This window comes from Camelus bactrianus, chromosome 15 (assembly GCF_048773025.1).
Source record: "Camelus bactrianus isolate YW-2024 breed Bactrian camel chromosome 15, ASM4877302v1, whole genome shotgun sequence".
NCBI lineage: Eukaryota > Metazoa > Chordata > Mammalia > Artiodactyla > Camelidae > Camelus > Camelus bactrianus.
This window is the reverse complement of record NC_133553.1, coordinates 62,841,257-62,858,944: the sequence shown is the minus strand read 5'-3', so window position 1 is coordinate 62,858,944 and position 17,688 is coordinate 62,841,257.

The window sequence follows — 17,688 nt, the reverse complement described above, 5'->3', positions numbered from 1 at the left end:
TTTCATTCAAAAATAAGTAAAAATCACCCATGGGGTTGTAAGTCAGGAAAGCTCTTTCCTTTGGAGAGGAAAAAATGAATAGTGATTAAAAATCAGATGTGATGGGAGAGGGTAGTGATGGAGAGATACTGGAAACATTCTAGGTCCTGAACTGTGTGGTGATTACACATGTGTGTTCACTCTGATCATTTATCCAGCTGTATCTTTATAGCTGTGCCATTTTCTTTATGTATTACTTTGATTAAAATGTTTATAGTAGAAAAAAAATCTTACTGTTTGATTTTTGTTTCCATTGTGGTTTAGAGAGAATAAAGAACAATGATTCTGTTGTGTTATGTTTTTAAAAAAAGAAGAGGAGTGAGACACAGAGAGAGAAGACAGCCATGTAACAGCAGAGGCAGAGATTGGAGCAATTCTCTACATGCCAAAAAATGCCAAGGATTGCCAGCAAATACCAGCAGCTAGAAGAAGCAGGCTAGGATTCTCTTCTAAAGCAGTCATAGAGAGCGTGGCCTGGCCAATGCCTTGATTTCTGACTTCTACCCTCTAGATCTGTGAGACAATAAATGTCTGTTGTTCTAAGTCACCCAGTTTATGGTATTTTTCCAGAGCAGCCCCAGGACACTGCTACACTTTGGAAAACCTAGTGTTCTAGAGAACAGACTTTGAGAGTGTTAATCTTGTCATGTGAAAATGGGCAGGCTATTTAATCATCTGTGCCTCAGTTTTCTCACCTGTAAAATGGGAGTAATGACATCTATTCAATGGGGTCATTCGGAAGATTAAATAAGAATACAGGTAAATGCTTAGAAAAGTGTCTGGAACCTAGTATGTGTCCATATATGTTAGCAATGCCTCATTTTCAAGGAATCTCCATTTCTTTATGGCTAGTCCTTTTCAATAAGCCCAGCAGAGATTAAAGACATAACGTAGGACTAGATTTTTGATTAGTTCCGCTTCCGCATTACATCAGTCAGTATCCTTTGGCTGCAGCCAATAGACACCAACTCTGGCTTGTCTAGGCAAATAGGAATTTACTAGAAGAGTGTGGGGTGGCTCACAGACTTGAAGGAAAAAGGAAAGACCCAGATCTTTGAAAGAACAGGAACTAAGACAGTTGTGGGGTTCCAGGAAACAAGAACTAATGGCCCGTCTCTTTGAGACACCAAGCTGAAAGAATCCCAGTGGTTTTCAGGCTTCCCAAGAGTTTCCAGGGACTGGGCTCTTGGTTGGCCTCACTTGGCTTAGTGCTTACCCCCTCAGCCATCCGAAGGGGGAGCATGTGAACTGACAGCCCCATCAGGGTAGTGCCCAACGAGGGAAGCGTTCATCCCCAAGGGGAAAAATCAAGGTGCTATTTTTTAAAATTAACTTTAAATTTTTTTTTAGCCGGGGAGATAATTAGATTCATGTATTTACTGCTTTTAACTGAGGTACTGGGGATTGGACCCAGGACCTCATGCATGCTAAGCATGTGCTCTGCCACTGAGCTCTACCCTCCCCTCCCCACCAAGATGCTATTAACAGTAGAAGAATGAAATGTTCCTATGCAGGCAAAACCAACAGATGTACAAAGACGGCATGAAAGGAACCAGGAAAGTCAAGGGCAGGAAGAAACTCTGTTCTTGGGGTTTCCTAAGAGCTTCCTGATTCACGCTCCTCCTTCCTCCCAGCTGTGGATCTAACCAGCAGTCACTGCCCTTTATTCTCCACTTTGTATTTTATGCTAATCGATGGTGTAAAAATTATAGATGGCTTTCCATCAGTTTCTCACTGCACCAAAATTAATAAGAAATTATTAGAAACTTGTGGAGGATAAGAGTGGAAGAGTCAACATTTGATGGCAACTGGGCAGAAGAGAATCAAATAAAGGGTAACTTGTCATGTCCGCATTGAAACAAGTATCTTGCTATGTTTGTGTTTGGACAGGCAATGGAAACCGTTCACAGATTTTCCAAGTCTAATTTCACGGCTAAATGTATCTCTTTTTGTTTAATTAACCTAGTGACTTCGAATTTATGTTTTCTCCCTTTATCCTCATATGACCAGAGGTCTTAACAAATCCTAACTCCATAATACCTTAACTCTTGGATGCCGACAGTGTAAAAGCATCCCCCGCGTTCTGAAGAATTCATTTCAAGAAATATGTATTGAATGCTTACAGTGTAAAAATGCCTTGCCACTCAGGAGCTTCCCAAAACAACTTACCATGGGTGGGTTAGACGCTGCCACTTCCGCTCCTCCTCCTCCTGCCGGGGGGTCTCGCGCCTGCTTAGCGACCCCTACTGGTCAGTAGAGGGACCTGTCTGAATCAATGACGTATTAGGACTTCCCCCTTCTCTTACAAGAGTCTTGAGCAAAAACTGCTCTTCCGCTCTGGCAGCTCCCATTCCCAGATCAAATCATTAGATCTCTTCCAATATCTTTTTTTATGTGCATGTGTGTAGGCTTACTTTTAAAAATCCATTTCTGTCCTACTTTCCTACTTTTAATTCTCCCACATCGGGTCAATACCTTGAAAACATTCCTATAGTACATTTTATTGGTGTAAGGAAAATTTAAGACTTTGGAACTAGTTAAAAAAAAAAAAAAAAGGATTACGTGCATCTCCAGTAGAAGACTATGCATCATTTACACACCTTTCCAGGTTATCCTATTCTATGTAGTCTTATGATTTTCCTTGCATTTGAATTATTTTACAACCCTATACATTGTGGCTAACTGATTCCAATGCAAATAATCCTTGTCTATGAACATGCAAATAAATTCTGTCTGATGAAGTTTCAATAGACTCCATGCTACTCCACTACCCTACCCCACCCCCCATGGAAAAAGCCAAATTGTTTGTCCATTTGGAAATTGATTTTAATGTTCCTCTACTCCACTTTAATTTGTCTTTGACTTCTCCTTTGAACCAGTTGTGATCACTAACAAGTTCCCTCTTCAAATCATGAGCTAAGTAAAATTTTCATTATATTATATGTGAGTCATGATTTTATTTTTAAACAAGTTTTAATTTGTTTTTTAAATTTTTTTAAATGTATACTTTAGCATTGGTAACTCCAAAAAGGTCTTATGTCTGGCTGAGAAATATCAGAATACTGTTCGTGCTCAACCTAAATGCAGGTCCAAACCAGGGAAGAGTCTGAGGTCTACCTACATGCAAACTAACAAGCAGTCTGCACAGTTTCGTGGAACTTACCAGAAGACACCAGACTTCCGGAACTTACAATGGGACGAAGGGCTTTACAACACAATAGGGGAGATAAGCTTCACGTTTGTGTTGTTCCTCCTGCCTCAACTGCTGTGAGGCAAGATGAAGTAGTCCAGAAGGATGCTGCAAGTGCAGAATGTTCACACCACAGCTGAGGATCCCCGAGATTAGGCAATCCAAATTTTTGGTCATGCGCTGCAAGCAAACCTGCTTAAACTTTGCCTCATTGGGAGATACTATCCTTATGATGTAACCAAGCAGGACCCCATGGGGGACCCCATGTCCTCTGCCTGCCTCTTGTTTGCAGAAGAAATTTAGCCTCCTCAGTGTTCCCTGAGTTCCAAAGAAAAAATTTAATCAGAGAGGTGAGAAAATGCAGAAACAGGGAGGCAGTCAAGCAAGACAAAATAATCATAGTCTAGCCATTAAACAAAGTCAAGGACATTTAGTTCCTCCTCAAGGGCTATAGATAACATTCTGAACCATGTCCTTTGAGCTGTTTTGCCAATACTGAAACCCTCACCACGTGGAAGAAGCTAACTGCATTCTGACCACAAGCATGTAGACCTCAGACTGGTTGGAACCAGAAGGTTGATGATGTTCGCTCCTGATAACCTCACCACCAGCCCATCAGAAGAATGTCCATGAGCTGATCACGCACCCCACAACCCTCTCCCTCACCCTGTCTTTTAAAACCTTTCCCCGAAAGCCATCAGGGCCTTTTGAGTATTAGCCACCCGCCCGTACTCCTTGCTTGACGCTACAGTAAATGCTGCACTTTCCTTCACCACAACCCAGTGGTGGTAGATTGCCTTTACTGCACGTGGGTGCACGGCCCCAAGTTGACTTCAGTAACAACTATACTGGCCAATATACAAATTTGCCCTTGCTCTGAAGAGAGACACTATCTCTACCCTCCAAGGCTGTTGTTCACTATACAAACATCCATGAAAAGATAGTGCTTCCACTTGCAAGTTATAGAGAAACACAAGAGATCCACGGAGAATTATCTCCTGACCAGAGGAAAGCCTTAAGTTGTTCATTTATTTAAATCCATTAGAGAATACCTGGTTGCTGCCCAACGGGCCTCCGGCTCAAAATAGGTAACTAAGCACACATACTAAGAAACTCCTCCCAACAGACACGTGACACAAAATTCATGTGGAAATGATAATAGAAATATAAAAGTGTGCACATGCATACGCCCAGTTGCTTCAATGAAAACATTTCCACACGTCTATTTCCTTCCTTCGTCAGCTGAGAAGGCCCAGGAGCAACAACTCTCTAATAGCAACAGGCACAAGGCTGTAGACGTACGTGGCTCCAAAATTCCTAGGTTGCAATTCTAATTCCCTATGTGACGGTGTTAGGAGATGGGGCCTTTGAGGGGTAATGAGGCCATGAGGGTGGAGCCCTCATGAATGGGGTTAGTGCCCAATGAAAAGACACCAGAAATCTTGCTTCCTCTCTCTCTGCTCTCCTGACACATGGAGACACAATGAGGAGATGGCAGTCTGCAGCCCGGAGGAAGGCCCTCATCAGAACCGAACTATGCTCCACCCCAATCAGACCTGTAGCCCCCAGAGCTGTGAGAAACAAATTTCTGTCGTTTATCACTCAGTCTGCAGTAGCTTGTTACAGCAGCTTAAACTGACTGAGACATACACCCAGTGCCCCAGATCTTGTTATGCCATCTCCAGTGAAAGGAACTAGGGCTCTTTGGAGAGTGAGATGATTCTAGGATTGGGGCGGGAAATAGACGGGATGAGCCTGGAGTGTCTTGTAGTGTCAGAAATTAAGGAAGTGCTAAATAAATAAATAAAACCGCATGATGGGTTATGTTGAAGGAACACAGACGCCAGCTGAAAGAAGTCCCAGTGGCCAAAGCTGGGAGAAGTTGGGCAACAAAATACATAAAGTAGCATTTTTTTTTTTTTCAGAAACTAAAGTGACTTCTATTTTTTTTTTTATTGAGATATATAATCAGTTGACAATGTTATGTCAATTTCTGGTATACAGCATAATGTTTCAGTCATATACATATACATACATATATATGTTTTCATATTCTTTTTCATTATAGGTTCCTACAAGATATTGAATACAGTTCCCTGCACTACACAGAAGAAACTTGTTTTCCTATTTCATATATAGTAGTTAGTATCTGCAAACCTCATGGTCGCAACTTACCCCTTCCCTCCCCTTTCCCCACTGGTTATCATGTTTGTTTTCCATGTCTGTATGTCTGCTTCTGTTTTGTAAATAAGTTCACTTTTTTTCAGATTACACATGTGAGATATCATATGGTATTTTTATTAATAATTAATTAATTAATTAATAATTAAACAAACAAACCTAATTACCACCCTACCCCCCACAAAAGAAAATATACAACTCCTTTGACTCAGCAGTCAGGATCCCCCACACCTTGAGAAGAACTATAGTTGTGGGGAGGAAATATAACCATGAGGATGTTCTTTGCTGCATGGTTTATATATAGTACAGTTGGCCCTCCAAATCTACGGGTTCCAAATCTGAGGATTCAACCAAGCACAGAAAGAAAATATTCAGGAAAAAAACTTCCAGAAATTTCCAAAAAGTAAAATTCGCTTTGCTGAGCACTTACATAGCATTTATATTGTCTTTTTTAACATTTTTATTGAGTTATAGTCATTTTACAATGTTGTGTCAAATTCCAGTGTCGAGCACAATTTTTCAGTTGTACATGAACGTACATACATTCATTGTCACATTCTCTTTCGCTGTGAGCCACCACAAGATCCTGTATATATTTCCCTGTGCTACACAGTACAATCTTGTGTATCTATTCTACATTTTGAAATCCCAGTGTGTCACTTCCCACCCCCAGCCCCTTGGCAACCACAAGTTTGTATTCTATGGCTATGAGTCTGTTTCTGTTTTGTATTTATGTGTTTTTTGGTTTTGGGGGTTTTTTTTTTAGATTCTGAACATGAGTGATCTCATATGGTGTTTTCCTTTCTCTTTCTGGCTTACTTCACTTAGAATGACATTCTCCAGGAGTATCCATATTGCTGCAAATGGTGTTATGTTGTCTGTTTTTATGGCTGAATAATATTCCATTGTATAAATATACCACATCTTCTTTATCCAGTCATCTGTTGATGGACATTTAGGCTGTTTCCATGTCTTGGCTATTGTACATAGTGCTGCTATGAACATTGGGATGCAGGTGTCATTTTGAAGTAGGGTTCCTTCTGGATATATGCCCAGGAGCGAGATTCCTGGATCATGTGGTAAGTCTATTCCTAGTCTTTTGAGGAATCTCCATACTGTTTTCCACAGTGGCTGCACCAAACTGCATTCCCACCAGCAGCATTTATATTGTATTAGGTGTTATAAGTAATCTAGAGATGATCTAAAGTATACAGGAAGATATGCATAGGTTATATGCAAATGACATGACATGACATGACATGACATGACATTTTATATAAGGGACTTGGCCATCTGCTAATTTTGGTATCTGAGAGGGTCCTGGAACCAGTCCCCTGTGGGTACCAAGGAACAACTGTAATGAGAAGTTAGAAGGAAATCTAAATGTGCAAGAATAAAAAGTTGGTTAAATAAATTATAAAACATGTATAGACTGAAATAAAGGCATTAGATAGAAATAAGTGGAAGAATTAGGACATGAACCAGTTCGAACGTTTATGTGCTAATTTTTGCACAACAAACTTGGAACTTTTTTATGAGTCTGAAAAGGTGTTGAGTTCTCTGATGATCTAGGTGCTGTGGAATAAACTGTCGAATTTTTTTTAAATTGAAGAATAGTCAGTTTACGATGTTGTGTCAATTGTCGAATTTTTAAAAGAGCATGTTTGATAAAGGTCTAAAGATTTCGGTAGTAACAGGCATAGAGTGCTGGAGATTTTAGTGTATAGCTTCGGGGTCCAATGAACAGATAAATAGCATTAACAAATGCCAAAATGCCCTCTGCTGTTGGTGTAGCTTCAGCTACACTGAAGGCTCCAGAAGACTAAGCACAGTTTTTTCAGGGGATCAGACCCACACTTCTGCTGGCAGCAGCCCCCTCACCTGGTCTCTGCAAAGAGGGGATGTGCTCTCAGTCCAGACATTAGCATCCTCAGCGTCATGCATCCGCAGCAGGGATGCAGCAGACGTGGGCAGGCATCACCTGCTGTGGTGGCAGCAACAGGGGAAACCCACGGTAACTGATAGGGCTGCCCATGGGTCCACGTGAATCATCTCCTGCAGAATTTCCAAAATACACAGGGGACCAGGGAAGGGAGCCAGAGCTCCCATCACAGAAGGTATGTGCTGAGCTCAAGAAATACCATGTGCAACTGTCGTTGTGTAGCTAGATTTTCCCCAGACTTGCTCGGCTGGGGATACACAAGTTCTATATCTGCATCGCGGTCACTGGATGCCAAGGGTATCTTCAATCTTCAGCTTGTTCAGACAAGTTCTTTCCCAAAACAGGCTTCTGGAGATACAGCTGCTTGAAGTTCCAGTTGTCATCCATCCTTCTTATATTTCCTGCCTGTGTCCAGATGAGCTAAGTGGCATTGAGTGTAGCTGAGGTCACTGAAGAGATTTTTAAATGAGCTATTTTAAAAGTTACTGACATCATCAGCTCAGAGCTGTTATTCCCAGGTCAGCACAACGTCGTCTCTGCGGCAGTGGCCGTGGTGCAGAGTGATGTTACTGCCTGACTGCGCAGAACAGTGGTGGGTACCAGACCTGAGTGGGTGCCACGGGCAAGGTGAGATCTCGCACCCTCTAGCAGCTAACCTCCCATAAAAGATGGAGGAAACTGTGTCCCAAGAGAATTTAAAGCAAATGAAGTATCAGATGATCATTTGATTCTGAAAATACTTGACAATTAAGAAATAATATGAATGTATTTCATTCTGATTCAGACCGACTTCCCTTTTCTTTTGAAGACACCTTAGTCTCACTCATAGGGAAAAAAAGTTAAAATTTGGATTTGTTTAACTATTTAGCAAATAACTCTGGGAAGGAAAACCAGGTAACATCTAAGTTCCTTTCCAACACCTAGATTTTGTAATTCTGTGAAATGAATAAGATTCAGTCACATTTGCCTTGTGTTTGTTTGTTGATAGTTTGATCTTTTTCAGGCCCTCAGTTTCTAGGATGTTAACAACAATAAAAAAAAAGAGAAATAATTCACATCTTCATGGGAAAGACAGATTGCAGTGCAGCTAAGGCTTGTGTTTATCTTGCAAATGCCATCAACCATTTTTAAAACGGCAATGGTCCTTAACACTTTGTTCAACATGAATCCATAAGAAGAAGAGCTAAGATTTATTGAATGCTTACTATGTTTCTGCATTGTGCTACATCCTTCATTTATTTTAATCTTATCTAATCCTCCCAATCTAATGAACTATTATTATTACCCTTGATGTACAGTTGAGGCAGCAAACACAGAGAAGTTAAATGACTTGCCCAAGGCAGCTCAGGTCGTAAGGACAATGGGCTGAGATTTGATCCAGGTCTGTCTCATTCCAGAGCCTGCATGCTCCGCACAACACCTGGCATACAGTCCCCTCTAAGCTCTAGCGCTTGGCAGCCAGGAGAAATCCATCATTAAATTCAAATCAACCCCCCCAAAAGAGCCACCATTTCAACATAAGAAAAAAAGCTACACCAACTCTTCATTTTTAAAAAAATTTGCTGTGTATTTTTTTATTGACGTATAGTTGATTTATAATGTTGTGTTAGTTTCTAGTGTGCAGCATAATGATTCAATTATATATATATTCCTCTTCATATTCTTTTTCATTATAGGCCATTATGAGGTATTGAATATAGTACCGTGTGCTGTACAGTAGATCCTTGTTGTTTCTCTATTTTGTATATAGTCGTTTGTATCTGCTAATCCCAAACTCCTAATTTATCCCTCCTCCAACCTTTCCCCCTTTGGTAAACATAAGTTTGTTTTCTATGTCTGTGAATCTGTTTCTGTTTTGTAAATAAGTTCACTTGTGTCATCTTTGTAGGTTCACCATATAAATGATATCATATGATATTCGTCTTTCTCTGTCTGACTTACTTCACTTAGTATAGTAATCTCTAGGTTCATCCACATTGCTGAAAATGGCATTATTTCATTCCTTTTTATGGCTGTGTAGTATTCCATTGTATATATATACCACATCTTCTTTATCCATTCATCTGTCGATGGATATTTAGGTTGCTTCCATGGCTTGGCTATTGTAAATAGTGCTGCTATGAACACTGAGGTGCATGTATCTTTTCAAATTGGAGTTTTCTCCAGACATATGCCCAAGAGTGGGATTGCTGGTACAGTCAATTAATCTTTGACAGAGGAGGCTTTAATATACAATGGAGAAAAGACTGTCTCTTTGGCAAGTGATGCTGGGAAAAGCTAGACAGCTGCGTGTAAATCAATGAAGTTAGAACACTCCCTCACACCATACACAAAAATAAACTCAAAATAGTTTAAAGATGTAAACATAAGACAGGGCACCATAAATCTCCTAGAGGAGAACATAGGCAAAACATCCTCTGACATAAATCCTAGCAATGTTTTCCTAGGTCACTCTACCAAGGCAACAGAAATAAAAGCCAAATTAATGGGATCTAATTAAACTTATAAGCTTTTGCACAGCAAAGGAAACCATAAACAAAATGAAAAGACAACGTACGGAATGGGAGAAAATATTTGCAAATGGTGAGACTGACAAGGGCTTCACTTCCAGAATACACAAACAGCTCAGACAACTCAATGACAAAGAAAAACAAACAACCCAATCAAAAAATGGGCAGAACAGCTAAACAGACATTTCTCCAATGAAGACATATAGGTGGCCAATAGGCACATGAAAAGTTACTGTGTATTTTTATATAGAAGTCACTGAATAAAATATCCCTGAAATAAATGCACTCTTGGATTTTGTAAAGAAATTTGTTAAAATCTCTCAACAAATCTGACGGAAGGAAGTGAGTGTTCACCTTCCAAAAGGTGTTAAAACAATAGGAGTTACAGATAAAACTCTGTCTTAGTCCAGAAAGAAAACTTGAAAACACACACACACACATAAAATGGCAGATGAATATCCTTTAAACAATCTTCCATGTAAATTATCTTTCATCTCAGTGCTTAAGATAAAAGTTGAGTAGTAAAAATTTGAGGTCAGTCTTTGGCAAAGGCTTAAAGTGTGTATATTCTAGGTGGCCAATTAAGAGCAGATACATATGCTCTGAAATAATATCAAGTTGTTATTCAATATATCAAAGTGATGATAACCATATAGAAAAAAACAGATGTATTTAGATTCTGCATCTCACACCTTATATCAAAATAAATTCCAGATGGATTGAAAATGTAAATATTAAAAATTATATCAGGAAAGTTCTATCAGAAAATGTGAGTAAAATTAGTTTTATAATCCCAGAGTGGTGATGCCGGAAGACACTGATAAATTACAGGAAAGTTTAAAAACAAAAACAAAAATAAAACTATGAGAAAAGCACCACGAAGCAAAAAGACAAGAGTCAAATTGAAAAATAAATGTGTTACATATTCTAGACAAAAGACTTTTTCCCTTGATGTACTAAAAACTCACACAAAGATAAAGACAATAGGAAATGGTCAGAGAACTTGAGCAGTTCACAGGAAAGGGAGTTGAAATGATTCTTAAACTTACGGGAAAATGTATGAACCCATTTGTGATAAAAGGAGTCACAAAAAAGCAAATGAGACACTATTCTTTATGCATCAGATGGCTCCGATCAAAACCTAGATTGCACCCTGTGTTGAAGAAGATGTGGGGAAATAGGTATGTGGCTGGAAGCAACATATAGTAAACTCTACAGAAGGAAATTTGGCAATATTTATCAAAAATTATAAAAATCACATATCCTTTGGGTGCTTCTGAGCAGAAATCCTATGAATGTACTTACCTGTGTGCATAAAACAAATGTACAAGGACTTACCCCATCAAAGTATAAAGTAGTACCTTCCATCACTCTCCATTTCTTCCTTCTCACTGCTCATCACTTACCAATACTGTCCTTACAACATTCTGTTTGTTTTGTCTGTCTCCCCCCTCGAGAGTGTGCATGTGAGTACGAGGTAAGCAGCAGGCTTGCTTGAAAACATGACCCTGGGTTTGCTTTCTCAAAGCCCCTCTTCCTTGCATAAATGTGCACTATCACATACTACGTTTTTGCCATCTGTCTTGTTTACTGAGAAAGCAGTGAATGGGCGCTCAAGCCCTGGGGGGACGTACTGGAGACAGGCAGGGGACTAGGGGATCACATTCTCTGTTTCAAGCTGAATCACACATACCCTGACCTTGTTTGTGGAAGCTATGTTTGCGCTCCCTGCATGGAGTTGCTGGATCGCTGATGAGCCCAAAGATGCTTTGCGTGCTGCTTTCCATGACCCGTTTCCGTATACAGAGCAAACTAATCACCAGACTCAGTCCCACTGAGTCCTGCCGGTTGGATTGCCCGTCTGAACCTGGAGCTACTGCTGGGGACAGGACAAAGCACCAAAAGGCAGGCTGCACGCCCAGCATGTGCAACGATACCTGGCACACGTTGAGAACGCTATCAATTGTATTTAAATGATGAATGAATGGGTGAATGAATATATTGTTAAGTGGAACACAGCAGGGTACACAAGGGTGACACTGCACGTTATCATTTGTGTAAAGAGATAATATTGCTTGCATCTGCACAGGCTAACCCTGATCAAATGCACAGATAATTCACACCTCAATAGATGAATATCCCACTTCTGCATTTGATGGTTACAAGATTTTTTTACACGAGGATGGAGATTCTTCTTGGATAACAGGTGTTGGTCTGCACTGCCATATTTATAAACACGTAAACGATTCATCAATGTTGTAAATCATAGGCAACGATTTTGAACTAGAAAAGTATCAAACAGACGTTACTGAAATAGCTCCATTGTCTGCTTTCAGAAGCATAGTGTTCTAGACGCTCTGAGGGACATGGATGTGCCACACTGAGAAAAAAAAAAAGGCCCTGGGCAAAGCTGGGAGTGGTAGACAGGAGACAGGCAGATATGAAGCAACATAGGATCATACTGATCCCCCCGGGACAGAAGGTTGGAGAGTGAGATTTCACAAATCGCAAAACAAAGTAACACAGCCAAAAGTAATTAATCATACTGCTCTTCCCTGTGAAGTTGTTGAATATCCATCCATAGGTTCTGAGGGAAGGGATGCTGGTTGAAAAATAACAAGTTTTAAGGAGTTTGTATTAAGCTTTCCGATCATAGATAACAACACACACACTCCAATTCTTATCTTTCAGGGATTCTGTTGAAGTATTTCAGGACTAAGTGATATGATTGCTGATATTTGCTTCAAAAATATGGGTGAGGTTGACTTGCAACAGGATAACCATTGGTCATGAACTGATAACATTGAGGTTGGGTGATGAGTGCTGTCTGCTTTGTAATGTTTGAAATTTTCCATAATAAAAAGTTTTCTGAAATCAGTGGTAAGACCCTCTATGTTTAATGCCCACAACACGACTTCTACTTTGTCAGCTTGGCGAGAACAAATAATCTGAGGGCAGGCCTTGGATGGTAGAAAGGGCAGAACGTGAAGGCACGCGATGTGAAAAAGAAACTGAAGGAGAGGGAGACTGAAAAGCTAATGGCCATCTTCAACTGCTGTATCTTATCAGTTCAGACGACAGCCCCTCCTGATCAACCCAGGTATCCAGGACCTGGCACCAAGCCACGCCGACAATAGTTTCTCCACTTACACGTGTGACTGAGAGGTGGCAGGAGCTCCACCCAACACCATGTTGTTCCTGCTGCCATGACTGCCTGGTCCTTATTTTAGAGGGTGCGATTTCACAAATCGCAAAACCAATCTGTCCTATCACAAACTCTGGCGAAATAGAACCTGGATCACCATGGCAACAGCCAAGGCAGGCAGTGCAGGACGGTTGCTACTTTGTCAGAGACAAAAAAGCTGGTGAAAAGCAGAAGTCAGAGAAAGCAGCCCATGCATTCCTCCAGATTCAGCCCAGATTTCTGTCTCCTCTCAACCCTCATTGCCATCGAGTCCAGACACATTCTGCTCGCCTCAGGACAGATCAATAAATCGGGAGATGAGGTGTTGGGGCAAGGAATAATGACTTTATTCGGAAAGCCAGCAGACCAAGAAGATGGATGGCAGACTAATGTCCTGGAGAGCCATCTTCCTCGAGTCAGAATTCAGGCTCCTTCTATACTACAAGGGGAAGGAATGTGGTTGGTTGCTGCAAACTTCTTGGTGTCTGGATCCTTTGTTCTCACAGCTGTCCACGTAGGTCAGGTCATGATGTTCCTGTAAAAACCTCCAGCAAGACAAACGGTATTCTCTGTTCTGCAACTTTTTATCTCCATAAGAATAGAATAATGTTACACCTTTAAAGATCAGAGCGTTGAGGATGGGCCATCCTGTCTATTTCAGGCTGTAGGCAACATTCTTTGCAAAAGCTGCAGAACCAGCGTGACAGAGCACAGGGGACAGAGCACAGGGTTAGAGCTGGAGGAACAGATCTAACATGGAGTCAGATTTGTTCTTCCCTATTATACCACGGCCTCCTCTATATAACTACATTTATAAAGCAGCTAGTCTTTGCATTCAAGGAAAGTATCATTATCTCCATTTTACAGAAGGGAAAACTGAGGCTCAGAGAGAGGAAGAAAGTCTCTAAAGTCTAATCAGAGCCAAAGCGGAGACTGAAGCCCCCGTCTGCCTAGTGCCAGGGCCCGTGCTCTCCCATCTCCGATCCTGTAGCATTCAGCATTTGAGAGCACTCATCTAGAAATTATCCGTGTAAACCGGTCAGTCATCACTTATAAAATGAACACAATGGACCATATCAAAAAGGCAAAGGTACACATAAAAGTAATTGTTCAATTTAAAGATCCAGGGTGTTTCAAGAACTCGTATTTCATTTCCCTCCTCTCCCAAATTTCAACCAAATAAGAGCATAACATTGGAATATAATAACAAGGGGGAAATCTCTTTCCATCATAGAAACCTGAGAATAGACACATAAACAAAGAGCCGCATTAAGAGATGGACCAAGCAAGCAATATTCTAAGACATCAATCTATTTATTTAAATATCATCGGGCTAAATAAAAATTACACCGTTTCATTCAGGCCTCCTCATATAACTCCTCGAACAAAGAGTACAATGTAAATTAGTCTGGGTCAGTATCTATAATAAAAAAACTCTTTTATCAAAACATTTTAAAATGTGGCGGAGAAAAGGATATTTATCATCACAAACTGGTTTCTAAGGAAGGAGTTTTTGTTTGTTGTTGATGTTATTTGGGGGGCTTTGTGTGTTTAGGGGCTTTTTTATGTTTTGTTGAACACAAATGCAATTTTTATCTTCAGTCTAGTTGCCTTGTCATGCTTGAAGATAGAAATTAAGGGTATTCTGGAAGGAGCGCTATGACCGAGAGGCTACTACCAGCACAGAACACCCAGCACTGACCACCACTGCAGCTGATGAATTCTCACTGTATTTCAGTCTTTGTCTCATTCACTCAAGATTTAAATCCTGAAAAATGTTTAAATGATGTAAAAAGACCTATGCCTCACACCTTATGCAAAAATTAACTCAACATGGACAATAGCTCTAAATGTAAAGCCTAAAACTAGGAAACTTGCAGAAGAAAAACAGGGAAAAAATTTGTGAGACCTTAGATTAGGCAAATATTTCTTAGATATGACAGCAAATCATGACCCATAAGAAAAATAAATTGGAGCTCTTCAAAATTAACAACTCTTCTCCTCAAAAGGCACCACTAAGGAAATGACAAAACAAGGCATACATGGGGAGAAAATATTTGCAGACAACACTTCTGTATTATATCTAGAATATATGAAGAACTCTCAGAATTTAGTAATAAATAAAGCCAATACAGAAGCTGGGGGAAAAATTCACCACTTTGTGGTAGGATGAGCAATGACCTCCCAAAGATGTCCACATCCTAGTCCCAGGTATCTGTGACTGGTACCCTTACCTTACCTGGCAGAAGAAACTTTGTAAATGTGACTAAGGATCTTGGGATGGGAGGGTATCCTGAATTATTCAGTTATGCCCGATGTAATCACAAGGGTCTTTATAAAAGGGAGGCAGGAGGGTCAGAATCAGGAAAAGGCAATGTAATGACAGAAGCAGAGAGATGGGAAGATGCTATGCTGCTGGTTTTGAAGAAGAATGTTGCAGACACAAGCCAAGAGTACAGGCAGCCTCTAGAAGCTTGATGAGGCAAGGAAGGGTCCCTCCCAGAGCCATCGAAAGAAAGGCAGTCCTGCCAACACCTTATTTTAGACTTTGACCTCCAAACTGTAAGATTATAAGTTTGTATTGTTTGAAGCCACTAACTTTGTTATAATTTGTTACAACAGGAAAAAGAAAAAAAACCACACTTATATATATACATGGATATATGTATATATAATATGCATATACATATGTACCTGCATATACATATATGCACACATATTCATTTTGTAATTTTTCTTTGAACTGTTTATATATTTTATGCACTACTCTGTGTGTATATATATACACACATATATGTATATATGTATTCACACATCTTAAAGAAAAAGTTAAAATTTTTATATATATACATAAAACATATAAACAGTTTAAAGAAAAATTACAAAGTGGATACTGTGTAACCACCATCCAAGTCAAGAAATAAAATATCTCCAGCAGCCTAGACACCCCATATGCCCCTCCAGGTCGTATCCTTCTCCCTTCTCCCAGAAATCACCGTGACCTTAACTGCATGATACATCACTTTCTTGTTTTCCTTTGTCATTTGTAATGCACGTGTAGAAGTGTGTTTCTAGCCAGTATAGTAACTTTGTCTTCTGAAATTTTTAATTGTGGTAACATACAAGTAACATAAAACCGTCCATCTTAACTATTTCATTCACACGTTGTGCAACAGAGCTCCAGAATTTGTCATCTTGCAAAACTGAAGCTTTACCCCCATTAAGCAACTCCCATCCCCTCCTTCCCCCAACCCTTGCTAACCTCCATGCTTTGTTTATATGATTTTGACTACTTTAAATAACTCAGTAAGCGAAGTAATACAATATTTGTCTTTTGTGTGACTAGTGTATTTCACATACCGTAATGCCTTCAAAGGTCATCTGTGTTGTGGAATGTGTCCGAATTTTCCTTTTTAAGGCTAAATGTTATTCCACAGTATATATAAATCACATCTTGCTTGTCTAATTATCTATCAACAGGCATTTGGGTTGCTTTTTACCTTTTGGCTCTGGTGACTAATGCTGCTACAAACATGGTTGTACAATTATCTCTTCAAGTCCCTGCTTTCAATTCTTTTGGGTATATACCCATTAGCAGCATTACTGGGCCACATGGTAATTTAATTCTATTTTAATTTCTTGAAGAGACACCATACAGTTTCCCAAAGCAGCTGCACCATTTTATATTCCCACAGGGCTCCAATCTCTCCACATCCTCGCCAACACTTGTTATTTCCTGTCCTTCTTTTTAAAACACCATACTGGGTGTCAGATGATATTGTGTTTCTGATTTGCATTTCTCTAATGATAAGTGATGTTGAGCATCTTTTCATATTTTTTTGGTCATTTTTGTATCTTCTTTAAAGAAATGTTTATTCAAGTCATTTGCCCATTTTTTAATAGTTATTTGAGTTTTTGTTGTTGAGTTGTACAAGTTCTTTATATATCTTGAATATGAACCTTTATCACGTATATGATTTACAAATATTTTCTCCCACTTCTTGAGTTGCCTTTTCACTCTGTTGATTGTGCCCTTTCACACAGAGAAGCTGTTAATTTCGGTGTAGTCCAATTAACCTATTTTTACTTTTACTGCCTCTGCTTTTGGTATTATATTCAAGAAGTCATTGCCAAATCCAATGCCATAGAGCTTTTCCCCTAGGTTTTGTTCTAAGGATTCTATAGTTTAGATCTTACATTTAGATCTTTGACTCATTTTTAGTTAATATTTTATTGTGTCAGTTAAGAGTCCAACTTCATTCTTTTGCATGTGGATATCCAGTTTTCCTAACACCATTTGTTGAAGACTGTTCTTTGCCCCACTGAAAAGCATCTGAGTATATATGCAAGGGTTTATTTCTGGGCTCTCTATTCCATCCCATCTGTCTATATGTCTGTCTTTATACCAGTACCACACGGTTTTGATTATTGTAGCTTAATTGTGCTTGTTTTAGAACTAGTTTAGAACTAGAACTTTTATTACAATCCTATTTGTATTCTTGAGGATCTTGTTTCTTTGTTTAGCACCGAGAGATACATTTATATTGTTGCACAGAGTCTGGTTTTTATTGAAGTATAATATTCTATTGTCCAAAGTGTATCCATTCTACTCCTGGTGAATATTTGATTCTTTCTCCAATTA